Raw genomic sequence first — 23,238 nt, 5'->3', positions numbered from 1 at the left:
CCCGGGGAGAGGGGGAGCCGGCGGCCCGTCCCCCAGCCAATCAGAGCTGCCTGGCCCGGCCCCCAATTTGGGAGTTGGAAGGGAGAGGGGGAGGAGGAGGGAAGGGAAGGGAGTCCACCGCACATCTCCCCCCTTCGCTGCTCTGCCTCCCCAGCCCCCCAGCCCAGCCTGGGCCAGAGATGCTGCTGCCGAGGTGCGGCTAGGTCCTCAGTATAGTGTGGGCTAAAGAGTGGGTAGTGGTGCCCCTTGGGCTTTTGTTCCTGGGGCCCTCCCATCGGGAGGAACTGGAACTGGGGAGCTAGGAGGGGAAGCTTCCAGAGGTAGAAGGAATGGGGGTGATCTGGCGAGGGTAGTCCTGGCCATGCCTCATTCACCCTACTGACATCCTTGGCAAGAGCTAAGAGATGAGCATGAAGAGGCCGGCTTCTCCTCTAAAACAGGAGAACCAGAGAATTTAAAAGATGTGCCTGTTTAGGGGTGTCTTCTCCTGTGGCAGGAATACCAAGCTTAGGCATATTTTGGGAAACGAGTTAGAGATTCCTTCGCAGACATTAGGAATGAGATACTTGGGTGGGGGTTGTTGGCAAGAGGGGGTTTATTTTGAGGACGTTAATTCTGCCTCGCTTGAGGTTCCAAGATGGACTCGAATGCTCTTCCCCAAACCCAAGGTGTGACTGAGAGAGATGGGGTAGGGAGGCTGAGACACTGGGTGAGAAATTTGACTGTGTGATCTCTCCAGGAGGAAGCTTGGGGGTTAAGTGATAGGGCCGGAGAGTGGTGGTGGGAAGTTGCTGGGACTCTTCCCACCTCCCGGGGCGGTGAGGTTGTACAGGAGGGCTGGGATCCCTAGTGACCTAGAAAAGGGTCTTGTGTGAGGGCCGGCCCAGGCGGCGGCCAGGGCCTGGTTAGAGACCCTCCGACCCCGCAGAGTCAAACTGGGCAGCCCTTGGATGGAAGACATTGGACCAGAGAGAGGGTGCTCCTTCTGGGAGCTGCAGAAAGCCCCTCCTCGGTTGTACCTGGACTCAAGGTTGGAGCATAGGGGGGAATTTGGGTGTCAGGGGGAGACTTGCCTTTGGGGGTTTGGGATGCAATTGCAGGGACGGTTGAGTGACCTTATTTTAGAGGATGTTCCCTGCTGCCCCACCTCTTTCTTGAAAACCCAGGGCATTGCTCTCTGCCCCTGGAACCAGGAGAGAATCACCTGTACCCTGAAAGGGGCTGGAGACCCCAAGAACAACAGGCTATATTTGGGGGGATGCCCCCAGAAGTCAGTGTCCCCGCTTCCCCATCTCCCAACCTCCCAGCTGCACTCTACTCTTGGTCCTACTGGAATCTGTGGGCCCAAGAGAAGGCAGTTGGGGTCCCTTTGCAGTGTCCATCAACTCCTGTCCCTCCTGCCCGGGTGCCCCACCCCCATCACTCCAGAGCTGCAAACGTGGAAGCGGGGAGTCCCGCCTCCCCCAAACCATCCAAAATTCCATTGCCTCCCCCCCCCCCCCCCTCTCCACGCCCTCCCCCGGCTGGTTTTGTGCAACGAAGGCAAAGGAAAAAAAAGACCAAGGGAACAGAAGGGGAGGGAGCCACGTAGGCCATGGGCAGCCAGGATGAGCAGTGCGGGTGGGGCGGCGGAGGGAGAGTGCAGGGGCTATAATTAAAGGGAAAATATAGAGTTTCCAGAGAGGCAGGGCTGCAGACAGCAATGGTGGGACGGGCCTTCATCAATTATCCCCACCATGTGGCAGCAACTTATGGCCCAGGATCTGCCCCCGCCTAAGTGCCAGCGACTGCAGGGCAAGACAGCGTGGGGCTGCTGAGATGGCAGTTACCCACCCCCCCACTCCACCTCCTGTGGGGGGGTGGGTCAGGGACAAGGGGGACAAGGGTCCCGTCCCTCTGCAGCGGCTGTCTGGGGCCGGGTGTCACAGGCTTGGGAGGAGGGTTGCTGTGTCCTGCCCACCTCCCCGGCTGAGTTCTGGAAGCCAGGACTCCAGCCTCCAGTCCACTCCCTGGGTGCTCCTGGTCCGGGCATCCCAGGCCTGTCTTAAAGAAGAGATGGCGCCTCGGATGACAAGGAGGAGTTGCTACAGCTCAGGCCTGGGGTCTTGAAGGATGTTCGGAGAGCCCTGGGGTGGGGGGGTGGGGTGGGCTTTGCGTATGTGTGGTGTGTGACAGCCACAGCCCCAACATCCAGTTTCAGACCTCTGCCCCAGGAGTCGTGGGCAGAGGCTTTCCAAGCATTCTTTACACGTGGCATAGAGCTGAGGCCCAGGGCCTCCTCTGCCACTTTCGACTTGAAACGCTTGGCGGGCGCCCAGCCCGAAGATGTGTCTTTAATTTCTGCAGCATGACAGTGAGAGGAAGAATGTGCTTGGGGTCTCCTCCCAGCCTGGCTGGGCCTCCTTGGACTTGAGACTTGGGGGGGTAGGGATGAGGGAGGGAGCTGGGAGAGGGGAGGAGACGCCACCTCATCTTTAGGAAACTCTGAAGCTCTGGCTTCTTGTGGAATGTTAGACTTAGTCGGGCATTTGGAGTTGGGGGGGGAGACAAAAGCCAAAATCTCCCCCCTACACACCCCCAAGCAATGGTAAAGTCATCAGCACTAAGGGAAAAAAATTCCTCAAGAAGAAAAACAGAAAGGGGAAAGTGCTGAGCTCTGAGTTCTCTCCCTCTCCAAATTTCCCCAAGTGCCCTCCCTCCATGAGAGATGGGGCAGGGCTGTGATCCCCAGTGCCCCCCTCCCTCAGGAGCCCCCCAAGCCCCCAGTCTAGACTCTGTGGTGTGGGACTAGGGAGAAGTAGGGCACCTGGTGGTGGTGGGGGGGTGTGGACATCAGCCCTTTCCAGCCGCTCTGAAGTTCCCCTGCCCTCCCTCCCCGGTCTTGACCTTCCAGAATGCTCCTCTCCCCTCACCCTGGCCCCAAAGGGGGGTGTGGGGAGAGGGTCCCTGGGAGAGGGTTGAGGAGAGAGAAGGAGAGGGAGTCTGAGAGTGTGGCTTTCAGGGATGAGGCATGAGAACAGCTTGGTCTCCACACGTCCCTGTCATGGAGGTGTGCTCTGGTCCTGTTGAGGGTCCCTGGGGGCAGAGTCTGGGGCAGACCCCAAGTGTGTGCGCTCCTCTCGCCCTTCCTTTGCTCAGCAACACACTGGCCCGGCCCTTGGGTCTTCAGCTAAGTTCCTTAGCTTCCAGGCACGGCTCTGCTCTTTCTCAGCCTCAACCCAAGTCCCTCAGGCTTCAGAGATGTCCCTCTGTCTCTTCATCTTTCCCAGGTTTAGAGGGAAGATGAGGAATGAAGTTCGTCCATGTGGAGTGTTAGGTAGGTGCCTGTGAGACATCCAGGCAGAAAGGCGGGGGCAACCCTTTTGGTGTCTGGGTCTAGAGCTCAGGGGAAAGGCAAACGTGGGCCCCCAGGACGATGGTGTGGAAGGACTTGTCTCCTGAGCGAGCATGGAGAGAGGACAGATGAAGGGCCGGGACAGAGCCTGAGGACCCTTGGGGGCTGAAGGGGTGGGAAGGGGAGGAGAAGCCCCTCCGCACAGGAGACACGACGAGAGTGCGAGTAGAAGGGCAAGGAGGAGAGGGATGGTGGGTGTCCTGTAAGGGAAGGGAAGATTGTTCTAGAGGTAGGGAGAATTAGATGCTGCAGAGAGAATTAGTACCATGAGGGGCAAAATGCTCCCTGGGTTTGGCAGCACGGTGGCGATGGATTAGTGCCCTAAGTTTCAGTGGAGTGATGGGTGAGGAAGCCAGGCTGGAGGGCCTGAGGAGCAGGTGGGAGGCCAGGAAATGGGGTCAGAGTGCACAGAGCTTGGAGGAGGAGTTTAGCTGTGAGGGGAGGAGAGTGAGAAGATGCCCCATCCTCCCTCCTGTCGGTCTTTCTTTCCCTGCTCTCCCCCACCCCCACTCCTGTCTGTCTGTCTGTCCCCTGCCTCCCTCCTCTTTCTCTCCCATAGGACTCTGGTCCTTTCTCCACCCTTCCCTCGCCTGAGCTCTTTCTCTGGGTCCCCTGTGCTTTTGGCTCTCCCTCCTCTCACACACGACCTCACATCCAGGCCCAGCCAGCAGCTCATTCTTTTCTAGACTGTGCCCTCAGTCCAGGCTCTTGAAGAGAAGCCTTGACTTCTAGTCCTGGCAGGGCCAGCCCCATTCTTGGGGGGTGGGGCGCAGTCCAAGAAGGGGAAAGTGGAGGCAGAGGAACCAGGGAAGGGGCTGGGACAACCCGGAGGAGAGAGGCTGGAGCGTGATCCATCAGTGACATCAGGACTCCCCAGGCCCACTCCAGCCACCTCACCAGGTCCCCAGCGGGTCCCAACTGAGAGTAAGGTGCTGGATGGGCTCTTGCTTCTGCTCGGTGGTGCTCTCAAGTGAGGAGTCAATGCCCATCTTTCCTGCTGGAGCGTGAGCTCGCAGGTCAGGGACCTGGCAGGGGCTTGATCACATCTTTAGCTCTCACCTGGTCTGGGGGCAGAGCAGGTTTCATTGAATTGCTATTTACCTCTTTCTGGTTGGGTTCTGCTCTGTACTTGCTTTAGCCCCGTTCTCTTTCCCCACTTCCCCCCTTTTCCCTATTCTTTTATCACCCCACCCCACCCCCATTTCTCCTTTTCATGTATTTTCGTTCTTTTTCTTAGATTTTTTCCTCCCCTTTCTTTCTCTCCTCTGCGTTGTTGGTCCCATTGTTCCAACCCGCCCACCCACACTCTCCTCCTCCCTCCTTCTCTTTCTCTCATATTCTCTTCTGGTATCTCTGGCTCCTCCGTCCCTTCCTGGGGCTGTCTTCCGATGCTTCTGTGTTTCGATGCTGTGATGATGCTGCATGCAAGCCTCCACCTGGGGCGAGCCCCTAGCCTAGGGGGCGGGGCCCAGGGGGCCAAGGCTCGTGCCACAGCCAGATGTCAGGTCCAAGTGCCGAGGAGGTGGGTGCAAAGGCTCCTTTGAAGCTTGGAGTTGAAAGGAAAAAAAGCAAGGGGTAGGGTGAACCTCTGTGAGATAGAGGCATCTGTTCAGAGCCCAGCTGATCCCTTCATCCCTCCCCCCACAAAGAAGCCTTGGCCACAGGTGTCTGGTGTCTTCCCGTTCTACCTTGGCCACAAGTTCTTCCTGGAAAACCTAGGATTCTGGAGTTTCTGGGGGTGGGGTTGAGTGGGGGATGAGGGATCCCAGTCCTCTCACTTGTACCAGTCCTGGGCAGAGCACCCCTTTAGACAGAGTGTGGCTTGGACAGAGAAAGGGTCCAGAATTGCTCATTCAACCATATTTGTCCGCCAGGCACTTTGCTCTGGGGCCTGGCCAGTCGGTGCTTGTCCTCATGGAGCTTATGTCTGGTAGAGACAGACTTGAATGACATCACATAAATAAACACGTCATTGCAGCTGTAAAGGTCATGAAGGAAAGTAACATGGCACTCTCAGTAGTAGGTACCCCGGGGAGTCTAGACCTAGGGGCCCGGTAAGGCTGTCCTGAAGAGGTTGGCAGATGAGCTAGGGACACCTTAGGTAAGGGATAGGTGGCAGGGTGGGGGTTTGGCAGTGAGTGTCATGGTACCACATATGCAGAGGCTCTGGGGCAGAGGGGAGCATGGCAAATTCTAGATGTCCACGGAATCCAAGAAGGCCAGGGTGACTGGAGCACAGGAAGCAAAGGCCGGAAGGCCAACGAAGGCACATCAGGGGTTTCAGTCAGGTCCTGAGAGGTCTGGGCCCCAGTAGAGGGTCTGAAGCAGGGAGGGGCGGAGTCAGGTCTGTGTTTGTAGAAGATGGCCGTTGTCACTCGGGGGGGCTCTGGTAGAAGTCAGCGGCTGCAGGGCTGAGAGACGCTGGGAGCCTGGACCAACCTGGTTGAAGGGGATGGAAACAGAGAAGAGAATAGATTCAGGAGCACTTTGGGAGGCAGAATTTTATAGGCGCCGGGGTGGGCGGATGTGGGAGTGTGGCGGTGAGGAGCAGGGATGACTCCTGGTCTTCTGAGAGACTGGATGGTGTGGTTCCCTGGAAGGGAAAGATTGGGTGAGGGCACCATGTAGGGAAGAACATCCTGAGTTTGGTGTCTATTGCAAACACTCTAGTCAATTCTATTTCGTGGATGGTTATTACAGACCTCCTGGGGCCAGCCTTGTGCTGAGGAGAGCTCTGGGGACCACAGTTCCTGTCCTTAGGGAATGGGAAGTCTGGATGGGGAATAAAAGAAAGACAGAAATGTCTCTCACTCAGGGCAGTGCTGGCTGCGTGATTTTGTGTAAGTTTCTCCATCTCTCTGATCCTCCTTTCCCCAATCCACGGAATGGGGTAAGTAGTGAGACCTCCTTGCTGGCCTGTGTCATGCTTGGTAAATGGAAGTCTCCAGGGAGATGCAAAGGTGATGAGAATGCCAATAGGAGGTAAGTCAGGTCTCAGGGAGGAGCTGCTTTCGAGCTGAGCCTTGCAGGTGAGTGACAGATTTTGAATGCAGGGTTGGAACGGGAGGGAGGGCACCGCCAAACTTGGGAAACCTCCCCCTGACTCCAACAGAGACAGAGGTGGTGGGGAGAAGGCATTGGGCAGAGGAAACGTGGAAGATAAGGCTGGAAAGGTAGGCGGGGACCAACTTCTAGAGGACTGGCATTCTGGCAGAATATTTTTAAAAATCTGCTTGGTGGCCATAGAGAGCCAGTGACTGCTTTTGAGCAGCGTACGGTTATAAGCCTTTTGCCAAGGAATTGCTCAGAAAACCTCTACCTCAGTGGCAGCAGAGCTCAAGTTAGAAGGCTGGAGCCCTTGGGGGAGAGGGGGAGATGCAAGGAAAGTGTGTGGGATCTGTGGGTCTCAGACCATCAAGGAAACACGGCTTGGGAGCGGGCAAAGAGGTAGACCAGATGACCCCTCCAGAGTTGGTGTTCTGTTGCTGCTAGATTTGGGAACTTTACATTCTTTTAAAAGTGGGAATACAATACAACAACTGATGTTCAGGTAGAATGAAACTTTGAGCTCATTCTGCCCTGTGTTCCCCCCTGCCTTGCCCAGATGAGAAAACTAAGGCTCAGAGTAGGGCATTGACCTGCTTGCAGTCACACAGCTGAGATGGAGGGGTCTGAGGCAAGATCCCTGCTGCACTTCAAGATCCTGAGTGGTGGCGGCTGCTGGAGAGCTGGAGGGGCCAGGGAAGGACTTGGGGTTGGGGATAGGGGGTCGACGTGTGCAGGGATCCCACATGATACCAGTCCAGGCCTGGGGAGGGCAGGGCAGGAGAGCTGTTCCCCTACTCTCCGCTGAGCCGTGTGGCCGGAGGGGGAAGGGAGCCTGGTGGGTAGGGTGGAGCTGCCACATGGAAGAGGCTTGATGGGAACCATCTGGCCTGGCTGGAGTGTGGGCTGCAGGGAGGGGAGGAGCCGGGAGACAGGCCGTGGTGGGCGGGTGGATGGCGGGTTGGGGCTGGGAGTGGCCGGCCCGGAGGCCCCTACCTTCCAGACTGCTGCAGCCCAGATGCCTTCACAGCCACAGCCTGGCCCATCCAACCCGCTGACCTCATTCCCAGCTCCCTTCCCTCGCAGGCCCCCCTCTGCCTGCCACGTAGACTAAAGGCTTTACGGCCTCTTCTGCTGGGGGGAGGAGGGACTGGACACAGGCACCCTGAGCCCAGAGCTCTGCCAGGTCAGGCAGACCTGGGAGGGAGCAGTTGTATGCCCTGTACCTCCAGTCTGCTCTGGGCCTCAGTTTCCCCTCTCCAGAGAGGAGGCCCAGCAAATGGAGGGGTCTGGGGTCACGGGAGGAGCATGGCAGTGAAGGAAGTTGGAGTGGGTAGGAACATGGCGGGGTGGGGGGGTTGCTCCGTGGAGATCATCAGTGCCATCCCCCTGCCTCCTTAGGGCGGGAAGGTGTGATTCTCAGTCCCAGGAAGGGGTAGGTGCAGAACGTTTTCCTTCTCTCAAGCCATTCTCCAGAAAGAGAGTTCCCTGAAGGCCGGGGAAGGGAAGGGGGGTGTCTGGGGTAACAGCCAACCTTCACTGTGCCTGCTGCAGTGGGAGCACCATCTGTGGCTAGGATGGAAGTGGGGAGGCCCAAGGTCGCTCTTCCCTAAGGCACCTCTCAGTGACCTTCCCTGAGCCTCTCCAGGGCTCTGTTTCTTGCCCTTCTGACTTCCCCTCACCACCCCCCCCGGCCCCCTGGGGCCTGGGTCTTCTCCGGCTGCCCCAGCTGAGCAGAGGGCTGTCCTGCCCCCTCTCGAGGCGTTCCGGGTCCGTGAGTCATTGGGAATGTCTGCTCTGGTTGCAGTTTCCCTTCCCCAGCTGCGGACCCTCTTTCCCCTCCTCCCTCAACCTAAGGACAGAGGGTGCTCCTCCCAGGCAGGGGGCTCTGGAGGAGGAGCAGGGAAGCCATATGCACGAGCCAGTGAGGCCCTGCTCAGAGTCCCCCTCCCCATTCCACTTCACCTCTCACAGATAGAATGTCCTGGCCTTTCTGCCATTGCCCAGGTGGGGGAAACTGAGGAGGGACAGGGAGGAGAGGGCCAGAACTTCGGTGGGCTCAGGCTCCTCCCCGCTCCATTTTAGGGCTCAGCTTTGCCAAACTGGGAATGGGCCCAAACCTCTTTCTGAAGGGCCCTCCCCACGTTCAAGTCTGGGTCAGTAGGAAGCTGGAGAGGCCACGGCTTCTGCCGGGGGCTCCAGGGGTGACACGTCCCAGCTGGCTGGGGTGGGGAGTCCACGTCTGCAGGAAAGGGGGAGGCCCGATGCTGGACCATCCCCCCCCCCACCAGGGGCCCTGCACCCTGCGAAGCTCCTGCCCGCCCCTGCCCCTGCCCCTGTCCTCTCCTGTCTTCTGGGGCAGCGCTGGGGAGACCAAGGGCAAATGCAGGAGTTAGGAAGAGTTCCCAATCCTCTCCCCGCAAAACGGGTCTCCCTGGCCGCCTTCCTCCTCATCTTCCCCCTCCATCCCCACCCCCCAACTCTGGATTAGTTGTCTAGGGACCAAGGGTCTCGTTCCTGACTTGCCCAGGGACTGGACATTTCATTCCTGAGCCCGCTTCCCCATCTGTGGCACAGCAGTCTGGTCAGAAACAGTCCCTGCCGGTGGTGTGGGTCTGTGAATCTGTCTCTTCCCGGTCAGACGGACACTCAGGCACAAACGCGTACACACCCTCTCACACACATTCACTCACACACTCTGGCAAACACTCTTTCACACATCCATCTGCGTGTGCACAGGACCCTCTGCCTACTTCGGTCTGGTGGACTCCCCCCCCCATTTCTATTTCCCTCTCTCTGATGGCCCCGCATTTCTTCTCTCATTCCTATCACCCCCTTCCCCACCAGCACCCTTTTACATTTTCTGGCTCCTGGGTCTCCTCCTCCCGAGGTCACTGGCAGGGCAAGGGCATAGCAGGAGCCGTGGGAAGGGAGATCGGACCCTGCCAAGGCCAATCCATGCGCCCCCTCAGGTGGCTAGCCTCCTTGTGAGGTTCTGGGTGAGACGGGGTCTGAGAGGGGGAGGAATCGAGTGCAGAAAAGCTTGCTCTTATCCAGCCAGCTGGGGACCTGCAGAAGCATGTCCCCCGCCTCTCTTTCCTGAAACTCACTAACATTCACTTTCAAAAATATCTGTCCCATCGACATCCTGGGCCTCCTGTAAATGTGATTATTTTAGCAGCTTGTTCTGGCTGCTGTGCCTCAGGCTGCACCCTTCGAGGAACTTCTGCCTAAGGGAAACTGGTCAGAGCTCAGGAAGGACTGTTCCAGGGGATGAGCTATCTGTTGGCCAGGAAAGACGTGGGAACTGGGCAGCAGAGTGCACCCCTCCGACCCAGTCCAACTCAGGAATAACCACAAACATCTGTACCAGGCTGGGCCGTAAGCACTTTGCACGTTTGAACTGTGTCTTCCTCACAAAGCTCTCTGAGGAGGGTGCTATTATTGTCTCCAATTTCAGAGGGGGAAAGAGAAGCACAGAGAGGTTGAGTCATTTGCCTGGAGTCACAAAGCTAGAAGGTGGCTGAGCTGGGATTCACACCCAGGCAGCCTGGCTCCAGAGCCCTGCAGGCTTCACCACCACTGGACAGGTCCAAGAGACCCAGGGTGGATGCCAAGAGATGCCCTCCTGCCTTGCCCGAAGAAGTGGCTATTTGCACAAACATGCACACTCCATCTGTGCGCATGTATGGGAAGGATCGCCGTGCCAGGTGGCTGGAAACTAGCCGCGGGCACCCCGGCGGCTGAAAAGCTCTTGAGAAGTGCTGTTTGCTGGTGGCACCTCACACACCATCTCATCGGATCCTTCTGACAGCTCTGGGAGGTCGGTCTCAACACCTCTCTTGTCCAGATGAAGAACCCGAGACCCAGAAGGATTGAGGCATTGCCCCGAGACACCCTTCCTAGAGTTAGGAGAGCACTCAGGTGCCCCGACTGCCAGATCAGGCTTCTTTCCATTGCCTCATGTCTCTCGTATTTGCAAATCCATGCAACCACCAGACTCGCATAGCCACGTACCACAGACCACATACAATATGGGAAGGAATGACAGCCCTAGGTCGTGCTTCAAGAGGCAGTCGGCTCCTCCCCAGGGACAATCCCCCAAGGAAGGTCTTATACCCATTCTGTATAAGGGGCTTCTAGAGAAGCTCCTTGCTGGGGATGCCCCCAACCAAGAAGTGGTGAGGTTGTGACTAGATCCCACGCCTGCCTGGCCTGGCCACAGAGCCGGCACTCTTCCCCCACTGCTCTCCATCGCTGCTGCCTTCACTGTGGTCCAGCCCAGAAGCACCCCTTGCACACACCACATCCACACTGAACATGCATGCGGGTAACAGACGCAGGAAAATCATACACATGCTGCAGGCTGAGTTATTTGCTGTTTTCTGCATGCCCGACACTGTCCTAAGGGCCCGATAGATGTTAGCTCACTGAATGGCCACAGCTATCCTGTGACATAGGTTTTGTTAATATCCTCATCCTCAATTTACCGATGAAGAAACTGAGGCTCAGAGAGGTTAAGTAACTTGCTCAAGGTCACACAGTGAGGAAGTTGTGAAGCTGACACTTGACCTGAGGCTCTCACCACCATGCCTTAGCCCGTTCTCTAAGAATGGCCAGGTACAACTCATTCAGCCAGTCGGGAACCACTGCAGACTGCCCCGTTGTGCCCAGCGCTGTACCAGGCCCTCGGCACACGGAGGTGAACAGGTCCTCCCCGCCTCCTCCACCTGCCCCTGCCCAGCACCACACAGTAGGTGAGGGCTGCGCCTCGTCTCCCTCTCCTTCCTTCCCAGGGACCTCCTCCCCAGCCAGCCAGGACCTGTGGATTTTGGCTCTAGTTTGCATTTGACGTCTAGTGAGGGAAAACACCGGGGCAGTGCCAAAGCCTGAATGAGAGCACAGAGGCAGGGAGATGCAAATGGGGTCTGCCAGCTGGGGGCCAGGGCTGGGTCAGCTGGGGGTCGGGGCTGAGGTGGGGAGGGCAGGGGCAGAGGCGGGGTGGGGCGGGACCGGGGCTCTCTGCTTCTGCCTCTATTTTGGTCTTATGCTCACATCTCTTCCGTATCTCTCCATCTCAGATCTTCTCCTGGCGTCTCTGGCTGATTCTCTCCCTTGCTGTCTTTCTGTGTGTATCCCTCCCTCATCCCTCACCTGCCCTTCCCTGTCCCTTCACTGCTTGTCAACTGCTCTCAGTCCTTGTGAGGACAATGGATCAGAGGTTCGATTACCCACCATCTGAGCGGATATCCATGTCTGAGCAGGACCCACTTCCAGGGGACCCATCAGCTCAGTCCCAGGACCCTTCCTACTGGGTTCTTTCTACAAAGGGCACAGTCCACTCCTCTTCAAGCCTTCCTCCCAGGCTCTCCTGTCCCCGAGTACCAATATCTGAAAGTCAGCCTAGCCATCACTAGTCGGCATGTCTGGAATGTATCCTGCCTCCCCCTTCCGACTGTGTCCCTCCCATCAGACAAGAGCTCCCAAAGGTAGGGACTATGTCTCCTCATTTAGACTGAGGGCTCCCTGAGGGCAGGCTCTGTGTTTCCCCACCACACTGGGGTTCCTTGAGGTCATAGCTCAGGTTTCCTCCCTCAGACTGGGGGCAGGGCCTGTGTCTCCTCCTTCCTCCGGCTTCTCCTGGGCTTAGCTTGGGCTCTGCTTTGGAGAGTATTTAGCCAGGATGAAGGGACTGAAGCACACAAACCAGCCTCTTGATCTCCCTTCAAAGTCTGTTCAAACTTTAATGTTTCAATAGTCCCGTCTACTCAGGTGAGCCCAACTTCAGTTCCCTCCTTCCCAGACAGGTCCTTACTTCCCTGGAGAAGCTGGAGATAGGGAAGGACAGGAACATGAAAATCCAACATTCCACATAGAAATCTGTGGGCAAGAATCCTACCCAATCACCAATGTTCTGATATCTCACCCCACCTAATATCCAAGTTTGACCTCTTCCTGGGGTGCCTTCCTGCATCAGCAAAGCCCATCCTTCGCCTCATCTCTGGTCTGATGGGCTCCTAATGCAATTTTTTAAAACAACCTTTTTTTATTTTGGAACAATTTTAGATTTACAGCAGAGTTGCAAAGGAAACAGGCTTTCCATATGCCCCTCATCCAGTTCTTCCTAATGTTCATAGCCTACAGCACCATGTTACATTTGCCAAAACTAAGAAGCCAGTGTTGGTACATTACTAATAACTAAGCTCCAGATTTTATTGGCATTTCACTAGTTTTTCTACTAATGTCCTTTTCCTGTCCCAGGATCCCACCCAGGATGTCACACCGTATTTGGTTTTGTCATGTCTCCTTGGTCTCCTCGGGCTTATGAGAGTTTCTCCGTATTTCCTTATTTTTCACCAGCTTGAGGAATCCTGGTTAGGTATTCTGTAAAACTTCCTAGTGTTATTTTTCAGCAGCAAAAGCCCTCCTGCAAACAAAACCTTGTGCAGAGCCCTAGCCTATGCGCAGATGAAAGTGGGGCTGTTCTGGTCACAGCAGTGAAGGGAAAGGGCGTGGATGAACCTGAATACAGACTCGCCACGCAGCCCCCTGAGAACGCTAAGAAACCCTTCAGGTGTCACGGAACCCCGTTTGAAAACCATTCATTGAGGCCAAGCTCTGCTCGGGCCATGCTTTTGTTCTGTAAAGCCCTGGACAGGTCATTATAGACTCAGGCTCACATACTTCCGGTGACGGGGCCATCACTACCTTTCAAAGAAGCTCCGGTGGCTGGAGAGGTCTTTGAAATCTGCCCTGCCCCAGCCTCTGCTGTAGGCACCCCCGGGGTGTGCTGCCCAGACGCCTGCCACAGGCCTGAGATACCCATTTCCCCCGCAGATAGCAATGTGGAAGGCTGCTGGCTCCCCAGCCCTCTCCAAGAATCACTGTCAGCCAAAGTGATGTTCTTCGCCAGAGGTCATGCTCCCTCGGCAGAGGCAGTCAACCTCTGACTGGTTAACGTGAGGGCACAAAAGCCCCAACCCCTTGTCTCAAGGGGTCCAACTCCTAAGGGCCACCTCAGCTCCAGAGCTCTTGGTGGGATCGGCTGAGGCTTCTGTTTGGAATGTGTTGCAGTTAACGATCTCCCTCTGCTAAGTCCTGTTTTATTCACTCCCCGACAGATTCCTGCACATAAATTTCCATTACAGAGTCCATTTCCCAGGGACTTGTCCTAAAGACAGTTGGTACCAGGAATGGTCCAAGGGAACAGCCTTTATCTTTTTAAGATTTTCTTTTTTTAGGTAATCTCTCCACACAATGTGGGGCTTGAACTCACAACCCCGAGATCAAGAGTCATGTGCTCTACTGACTGAGGCAGCCAGGAGCCCCAGGAAGCAGACTCTGTAATAGGATTTGGGATCGGGATCGACTGTGGGCCAACTTCACACTAAGTAAAGTAGAAATGCTAGAATTGCCATAGGAGACAGACAGGGATGGAAAGGCGCAGGGAAGCAGGCATGCTAGAATGGTTATAAGTCTTGTAAAACCAGAAAGTCAACCAGATAGCTGCTGGAGGACCTCAGTGGACACTACCAACTAATCCCATTGCAGGTGCTGGGCCAGGTGGGATAGCTTTACTAAAGCAGATGAGCTCACCTTGGGTGCATGGTATGTGGCCATTGGTCCAGCAAGTGCATTCTTTCTCCTCCCTGTCCGGAGCAGCAGAAACAATTGCATTCACTTGGGATGGATGACGGTACACATTTTAAGGTCTTGTCCCAGAGTATACTACGCTCCCACTCTCTGTGATAACAGTCTGAGGGGACCTGGATCATCTGGACATTCTACAGAATATCAGATTGATCTACTATTTTGATGATCTACAATTGACATCATGTAGAGTGGACCAGAGAGCAAGAAGTGGGGGAAGCTTTCACAAGACGTGTGCATCCCAGGAGATGGGAAGGAAAAAACGCTGCCAAAGTGTAGAAGCTCATAACATCAGTGAAGTTCTTAGGGGTTTAGAGGTCTGGGGCATGCGTGGACATCCTTCCAAAGACAGGGAGAAATAATTGCATCTTGTACTTCTCGCCACAAATAAGAAAGCACATCTTTAGGGCTTTGCTAGTGCTGGAGAAAACATATTCTACATTTGGGAACACGGCTCTGACCCATTTACAGGTGACATGAAAGGCTCCCAAATTTGAGTGAGACCCAGAGCAGGAAAGAGCTCTGTAACTGTTTCAGGCATGGCCACTGGCACAATCGGACGCTCGGACCCTATGGTATTAGAGGTATTTGTGACATCAAAAAAGGCTTTGACACCCCAGTAGGAGAATCACAGTGTAGCCCCCTAGGGTTTTGGAGAAAGGCCATCTGCATTGGAGGATTATACACTGTTTGAAAAACAGCTTCTTTTATGCCACAGGGCCCCGGTCGAGGCAGAGTACCTAAGCAGGGACATCAGGTGACAATGTGGCGGGAACTGCCCATCACGAGCTGGGTTCTGACAGACGCTTCCTGTTTCCATGAGTCTCCTTCAAACTGAGCTGCCCGGGTTTCTTGTCATTATATTGCCCTAGATCTCTCTTGGATGTCCGCTGATGTGTCCGCTGATGTGTCCATCAGTGTTCCTCCCATGAAACATGTCACTCAGCTAAGGACACTCACTTCCAACTGGAGGTGGCCAGAGACCAGTGGCCAGGACACCCCCACCCTCCATCCCATGACTCAGACAGTAGGCTTGCTGGCTATAGAAATTTTCCTAAAGTGTGGTCCATCGACAGTTGGCGGGGGGGGGTCCCTAAAAGTCTACAAGTGGTCTGCAAGTGGCAGAGATCTCCAAGGAAGAAAGGATCGAATTATTTTACTCACAACATTCAAGTGCAAAGTTAAGATTTTCACAGCAACCCCATTATGTCCTTAATAATTGTCGCATTTTTCAACATTGTGCATGAGCTATAAGGTTTGCGTTTGGTTGATCCATCTTGGCAGTTTGTCTCCCGCGATATATTTTCTTGTCATTTATGGGTTTTAGTTATTAGTTTTGTGATGTGTAATATCCTCAACTCAAATAAGTCAACAGCTCAAAAGTGGCTCATTAAAGCTTGAGAAGAGTGATGAAAATAGTAATCCAAATACTACAACTGAGCACAGTGTTATGAAAGTAAATAGTGAACAAGAATTTAGTTTGGAAAAATGTAAATCTGTAAGAACCAGGACACATGTGATGATTTTGCACAAGCAGCTGAGAAAAAAAAGTGTAAATAATGAGTGTGATATTGAATATCCAACACTGGACTTCACTGAACCAGCTAACCAGCCCATCTTAATCCCCAGTGTGTTATGTGTTATGAAACTTTGTCAAATAGCGGCATAAAACCATCAAGACTTTAATACCATTTTTAAACAAAGCACAGTGACCTTTCTGGTAAACCATTAGAGGGTTGTTTTTTTTTTCCCAGAACAAAGAGTAAAATAAGCTTTCCAGGACTAAACTGATTGATATTTTTCCCCCCACTAAAGGCAAGAAGAAAAACAAAATGACACAGGCAGCATTTAAAATTGCACTCCTCTTAGTCAAACACAGATACAAGTAATGTTATCTGAGAAGCTTGTGAAAGAACTGTTTATTCATGACACATGTTTCTCAGAGAGAAAGCAGAACCAGCTTTTGGCAAACTTCCTTTATCGAATGACAGTGTGGACATCGCATAGTACCAGATGCATACATTAGGAAAAAATAATTTGGTTTTAATAAACCCGGCCATCTTACACTCCTCACTAAACATTGAACATTTTTGCTCCTCTAAGTTTAGGTTTGGACTATCGAAAATGAACGTATCGCCATCTGAGCAAGCTGTTTAAGATCTTAGAACTGGTCTGAAGTGGCGTGATCAATGATTTGAAGAAACAGTTTCAACTCATCTCTTTTTTCAAACATTCATATGGGCCCGTGTATGTGACATTGGCTTAGATCAATGATGTGCAGGGGCACCGGGCTGGCTCAGTAGGAAGAATGTGTGGCTCCTGATCCTGGGGTTGCAAGTTCGAGCCCCATGTTGGGTGTAGAGATTACTTCAATAAATAAACTTTAAAAAAAAACATTTAAAATCAATAATGTGCTGAATCCAACCACACTTAGCATGTGTGTGGTTCATATAACTGAGAAAAGCATTTGATAACTTTTAGTTTTATCACTAAAAATCCTTGCTTCAGGAAAAAAGATTCTTTGCTTACATGAATTATTTCATGAATCATGATATGAACTGAAAAGATGGTTTGAGGGTGCCTGGGTGGCTCAGTCGGTTAAGCATCTGCCTTCGGCTCTGGTCATGGTCCCAGGGTCCTGGGATCAAGCCCCACATGGGGCTCTTTGCTCAGCAGGGAGCCTGCTTCTCCCTCTACCCCTCCCCCCGCTCGTGATCTCTCTCTCTCTCTCTCTCAAATAAATAAATAAAATCTTAAAAAAAAAAAAAGAAAAGAAAAGATGGTTTGGCAATCACTACTGAGGGAGCACCAGGAAGGGCACCCTTCCAAGGAAAAAAGAGACTGTGCCTGAAAGCCAGTTTCTATCTGTTTCCTGATTTCCCCCCACATTTTAGTAATGTCAGCTATTGTCCCCCAATATCCCTTGTCCCCCTCTCTCTCAGTTTTTAGCAGGATGCATGACCACTCAGAATAAAAACTACATTTCCCATCCTCCCTTTCAGCTAGATGTGGTCATGTGACAGTGTTCTGACCAATGGAATGTGAGCTGAAGTATGACTTTCAGGTCTTTATAGGGACTGTGCATGCCTTTCCACTCCACTTTCCTTCAACTCCTGATTGGAATCTCACGTCATGGTGAGCCACCTTGGAGCATGCCAGTGAGGGCAAGACCTAAAGGTAGCAGAACAATAAGATAGAAGAAGCCTGTATCTTTGGACAAACTAATGGGGAATGACCACTTTCCCACCCTGGACCACCTATCTCTGGACTACCATCCAGAAGAGAAATTGATTGCTGTCTTGTTTAAGCCCCTGTTATTTTGGATCTCTGTAATGAATGGCCAAATCAAAATGCTCTCCAATAGAGTTGAAGGAAACAGTCAAAACCGTGACTATGATCCAGTCTCGTTCACTGACCATACTCCTTTTCAGCATCTTATGCGAAGACAAGGGCAGCAAGTCCAAGAGTCTACTCTTCCACCCTGAGAGATTCTAGCTTTGGAGAAAAAGGTTCCCACAAGAAGTTTTGAAAAGAATGATGAGATAAAACCATTTTCTCGTGTCATTGATAATGCCACTTAAGACCCGTTCTAGGATTTTTTTTTTTTTTTACTTTTTTTTTTTTTATTTGACAGAGAGAGACACAGCGAGAGAGGGAACACAAGCAGGGGGAGCAGGAGAGGGAGAAGCAGGCTTCCCGCATAGCGGGGAGCCCAATGCAGGGCTCCATCCCAGGACCCTGGGATCATGATCTGAGCCGAAGGCAGACGCTTAACCGACTGAGCCACCCAGGTGCCCCCCGTTCTAGAATCTTAAGTGTCCTGCTCACATGGCACTCTGTTCCATTTCTATATTGCCCAGACATCACCGAACTATTATGATGTTCATGGTTGAGGATCAACTTAGACACATTTCTTAAAACCAAACTGCAGTGTGACTGCTCCATTATGAGAGTTTGATTCTGTCTCAACATTTGGTGACTTTAGTTTCTGAGCAGGAGAATGGAATCAATGGCATATTATTAAGATTAATATAAAACCACATCCAAATATTACATCAGAACTTAAAGAATTCTTTCTAGAGTCAAATTCAGCTAAAGAGAGGATTAAATTCTGTCTGCTACTCTCTCTCTCTAGGTGAAATACTCAGTCTTCTAACTTTTAGAAGCTTTGTCCCTGTTGACCTAGTGTCCAGAAGAGTGGAAAACAGTCTGCAGGGAGAAACGGCTCTGTGATTTCTGGATTCTTGTTTGGTCCGAATCCACAACCATCTGACAGCCACCACACATGTGCTGCCATTTCTAATGACCTGTAATTGTGGTTTAGAATTTTCTAATTTAGTACAAATAAGGAGTAAGAAAAGAAACTGACAGGATGTGAAAACCCTTATGGCCTCTTATTGTCAGGGCATAGATACACTGGCGGAGATTTTCAGAAGGTATCATCCCTCTCATGATACAAAACAGTTATCTTTCATATTACTTTTACAAAGTTGCATTTTTATTATTTTAGAAACACCACGTTCTTTTAAAATTTGCTTAAACATGGTGGTTGGTGTGTGAGTTCAATGCCTATTAGGGGACTGCTGATGTAAGAGTGTGAGAAACATTATTCCCTATTGCCTAAGACTGCCGGCACATTCCAGGGCAGATAAAGAAATCCCTAAAGCGAATGCAGGGAGGCCCCTAAGACCTGGCAGCCCAGCTTGTGGCGCAGGCCCGCGTGCCAGCTGGACCAGCCATCCCAGTCTCTCCCGGTGGGTCACAAGCTCCCGCTCACACAATGTCTCATCTGCTTCGCTCCAAGTCCAGGGTGGGAGGTACGAGTGTCCCCATTTTACAAAGGAGGACCCAGAAGCCCTGGGGAGCTTGCCTCACAAAGCCACCCAGCTTGTGGAGAGGGAGTGAGGACAAGAACCTATGACTTTTTATGCTCCCCAAAAGGCTCTTTCTTGCAAAACCACCTAATCTACAGACTAAACATGGCTATGGTTCACTTGGGACTTACTGAGTACCAGGCCCCTTGCTTATGTTGCTCCAACCTTTACAACAGCTCTATAAGATAAACAGATCGTTAGCTACACTTTCCAGACAAAGAAACTGAAGTTCAGAGAGGTTAGGTAACTTGCCCTGGGTTGCATTGCTAGGGAGTGGCAACATGGGTCTCAAACTGAGGTCTCACAGCCAAGAGCGGGCTTTTAACACCCCGCCCCCAGACAGACATCTCATGAGCTCGGGGGGGGGGGGGGGGGGTGTCTTCTCCCTCTAAAATCTGGATCCCTGGGCTCGGATCCGCGCTGCGCTCTCCTTGGCCCTGGCCCGCCACCTCTACGAATCCTCTTCACAACAGCCTCCTACTCTTCTCTCGCTCCTGTCCAAGCCCTTCTCCAAAAGGCCTGGGTGGTCTTCTGGGCACGTGTCTGCTCTTTCTTCCCCGCTCTGACCCCCGCCCCCGCCAGTGGCCCCCCTCGCCTGGGCAGGGCCCTAGCCCTTGTTTCCCCAGGGCCCTGCCTCCCCAGCTCCCGCGCCTCCAGCTCCCCGCTCCCAACGTGCGTGCCCCTGGGCGCTGCCCGCCTTCCCCGCCCCATCCCTCCCGCCCGCGTCCAGGCTGCCCGGCTGCCCGGGTCCCTCCTGCTTGCGTCCCCACGACCGGATTCCCTCTGCCTGCGTCCTGCCCAGCTGGATTCCCCACCCCATCCCCGCCTGGATCCCCCGCTTGGCCCTCACCCCCCCACCCCCGCCTGCATCCAGCCCACCTGGATCCCCCTCACCTCCCCGCCCTCCGTTCCTGGGCCCCCCAGCCTTGGGCAATGGCCTCCCCGCGGACCCCTTGCACCCCGGGGGGAGGGGGCTGGCCCCTCCCGGTGAGCTCCCCGTGGCCCTACTGGGCCCAGCTTTCCTTGGTTTGAATCGTGTGCCTAGACGGCTCTCTTGTCACTTCTGTAGACTCGTTTTCTTCAGTGTCTCTAGAATCCGGGGCCCATCCTGCCTGTCCGCAGGCCCCCAGTGTCCCGCCTGCATTTCGGAAACGGGCACCCACCGCCCCCCCAGGCCGGCTCTCAGGCAACGTGCCGGCGGCCCGGCTGCGCACAGGGCTCCTGGGCCCTCGGGTTGAGGTCCAGAAGCCTCGAACCGCCGGAGCCCCGTAACCTTGCCCACCCTCCAGGGCTTCAGGGGTGATTTGAGGCCGTCCTGCCTCCTGGAGCATTCTCCTCGCCACCTCCTGGACTCCTCATCCTTCAGAGACTCACCCTGGCTACCATTTCTGTAGGAAGCCGGCTCTGATGCGCCCGCATCCGGCTCCGCAGGACCCACGCTTCCGGTAGAGAGCCCAGGCCCTGCCTGGCTGATTGCCCTCCCCCATCCCAGCCTCCCTGCGGAGCAGCTCTGGGAGGACTGAGGCTGTCTGTCCTGTTCATTCTGGCTCCGCAGTAGCACAGGGCCTGGCGTGTAGTAGATGCTCAGTGAATCTGGTAGGAGAATAATGGAGCTTTTGAGAGCTTGGGCTCAGACTTCCAGTCCCAACACCAGCCCCTCCTTTAACAGCGGTGTGACTCAGTTTCCTCATCTCTAAAATGGAGATAATGATAGATCTTTCTCATGGGCTTGCTGTGAGAAGCTAAAGCACTTAGAACAGTATCTGGCATAAGTAAGCATATGTCATATGTACGTGTCTCTTCCACCAAACAGCAGGCTTCTTCCGTGTGGGGTCCAACCTGATTCTTTCTCAATTCCGGACTCCTCAGGGCCCTGCCCAGTGCATGGCATGGGGTTATACACTGAGTATTCTGTGAAGCTCCCCTACCCTGCCCCAGTCAGCATCCTGACCCCTGACAGTGTTCCCACTTGACTCCCCTCTCCTGAAAGTTCATGTGCGCCTGAAAGCCTGACCCCTCCCCAATCACTCAAGGGCAGTCTCAAAATCTAATGGGAAAGTTTCTGTCTTCCAACACACCTCCCATACCAGGGTAGAGGTGCCATCCCTCAGCCCCAGCTCAGAAATTCCAAAGTTCAGAGAGCTCTAGAAAGAGCTATGGACTTGGAGAGAAGAGCCCTGTCCCCTAGTCCTGGCTCTGCCACTGAACAGCTGTGTGACTTTGGGCAGGTTGCTTTAGCTCTCTGAACCTTACTTTCCATACCTGTAGAACGGAAATCATATGCCCTGCCGTCCTCATAGGGTTGTCCCAATGCTCAGTTGCACAAACCAGAGACAAGGTGCTTTGTAAATGGAGGCTCTGTGAAGAAATGCAAAGCAAAGTCACCATGGGGTTGGAAGTGGGGAGCAGGACCAAGTCTGCAAGCGGCTCTGGTCGGGACTGTGCCAAGAGTGTGGCCACTGGGCTGTGGGCTGGGCAGCAAGCTCTTAGGAGGTGGGGTTGATTGGGGATAAAGTCTTAAGCCCCCAAGCTTTGCCTAGAGTCACTGAAGGACTTCTGTTTGGCAATTGTCTCCCTACCACCTGCTCACCACTTCTCCAAAAGTACCTTCAAGTGCTCCTGAAGGCCCCACACTCCCACTGAATCCTGATGCCCAGAGGCCCTGTCTTGTCTGGCTAGCAGCTCCAGCTCTCTCTCCCTTCCTCCCCCTGAACTCTAGCCCGGCTGAATTAGGAATTGCTAACATTAGTCATGATTCTTTTAGTGGTAAGTGCCAAGAGCCTAACTCAAAGTGGCTTAAGCGGAACATTAAAGATATTTGGCTTACTGAACCCAGAAGTCCAAGTACAGCTGGGTCTGTAGGCTAAAATGAAATCAAGAGGACTTGGTTTCTCTATCTCTTCTTTTTCCTTTCCTCTAAAATGGCTTTCTGTGCCCTGAAACAGTCCGGCTCCATGTGGGGGTCTCAAGCAGTCCCAGGTTTATTTTCCAAAAGTTAAGCAACCCCAGGAGAAAAACAGCCTCTTTCACAATAGTTTCAGAAAAAAATCCCAGTGTTGACCTATATTGGGCTGACTTGAGCCCTAAACCAATGACGGTGGCCAGGCAGATGAAATATGCTAGCTGACCTGGGCATGTGCCAACACCAGCAACACATGGACCGGGTGTGGGGGAGGGGCAACTCCCCAAAATAAAATCTGGAGGCTGTTTCTGGAGGAAAGAAGAATGAATGCAAGGAAAGGCAGAAGCCATAGATGTTGAAAACATCCCACCCCTTGGCTGCTAGCATATATACACACACATACTTTTTCCATACACAGAATTTTTATAAGCTTTTTTTGCCACCATTTTTTTTCGTCGTTTGGAAATAATTTCAAATTTACAGAGACGTTCCAGGAATCGCACAAAGACATTTTTTTTTCCTAAAGCATCTGAGAACAAATTTTCAACATGATGTCCCATCACCCCCAAATAGTAAAAATCCTGCAAACAGTGACATTCTCCTAAATAACCATGAGGCAACCACAGAAATTAGAGATGCATTATTGTAATTTATTCATATTTCACCATTTTTCCCAATAACGTCATTGGTAGCCAAAAGATCCAATCCAGTATCACGATTTAGATTCAAGATGTGCATCTGGGGCAAGAGCATCACAGAAGGGATGCTGTGGTCCCAATGCACCTTTTCGGGTGATGCATGATTTTACTTTCTCCCATTACTGATGATGCTCACCTTGATGGTTTAAGATGTTGTCTGCCAGGTTTATCTATTGTAAGATTATCTCTTCTCCTATTTTAATTAATAAATTTTCTCATGGGGAGGTACTTTGTAAAGTACTATGCAAACTGTCATTTGTCATCCAACTTGGACATTAATTTTAGTAACTATTGCTCTCTCTTGGCTGAAATATTGTTATTATGATAGTTGCCAAATGGTGACTATCTAGTCCCACCTCCCTTCTGTTATTCTACTCAATGGAAAGCCTCATCTTTTCTTCATTTATTCCTTCATTTATTCGTGCCAGTATTGATATTATTTCTTTTGATGTTCAAATTGTCCAGATTCTGCCAGTGAGAACGTCTTCAAGCTGGCATCTGTGTCTTTTTGATTTGTCCCCATTGTGGACTGAATTCTGTTCCCCCAAAGTTCTCGTTGAAGCACACAAACACTCTCTCTCTCTCAAAAATAAATAAATAAATAAAGTGCACAAATCTTAAGAGCATACATCATGAGCTTTTACAAACTGGAATTTTACCAGCACCTTATAAGTC

The sequence above is a fragment of the Callorhinus ursinus genome, unplaced genomic scaffold (assembly GCF_003265705.2).
Source record: "Callorhinus ursinus isolate GAN/ISIS: 27379988/994484 unplaced genomic scaffold, GSC_fseal_2.0 scaffold52, whole genome shotgun sequence".
Taxonomy (NCBI): Eukaryota; Metazoa; Chordata; class Mammalia; order Carnivora; family Otariidae; genus Callorhinus; species Callorhinus ursinus.
This window is presented reverse-complemented; position numbering follows the sequence as displayed.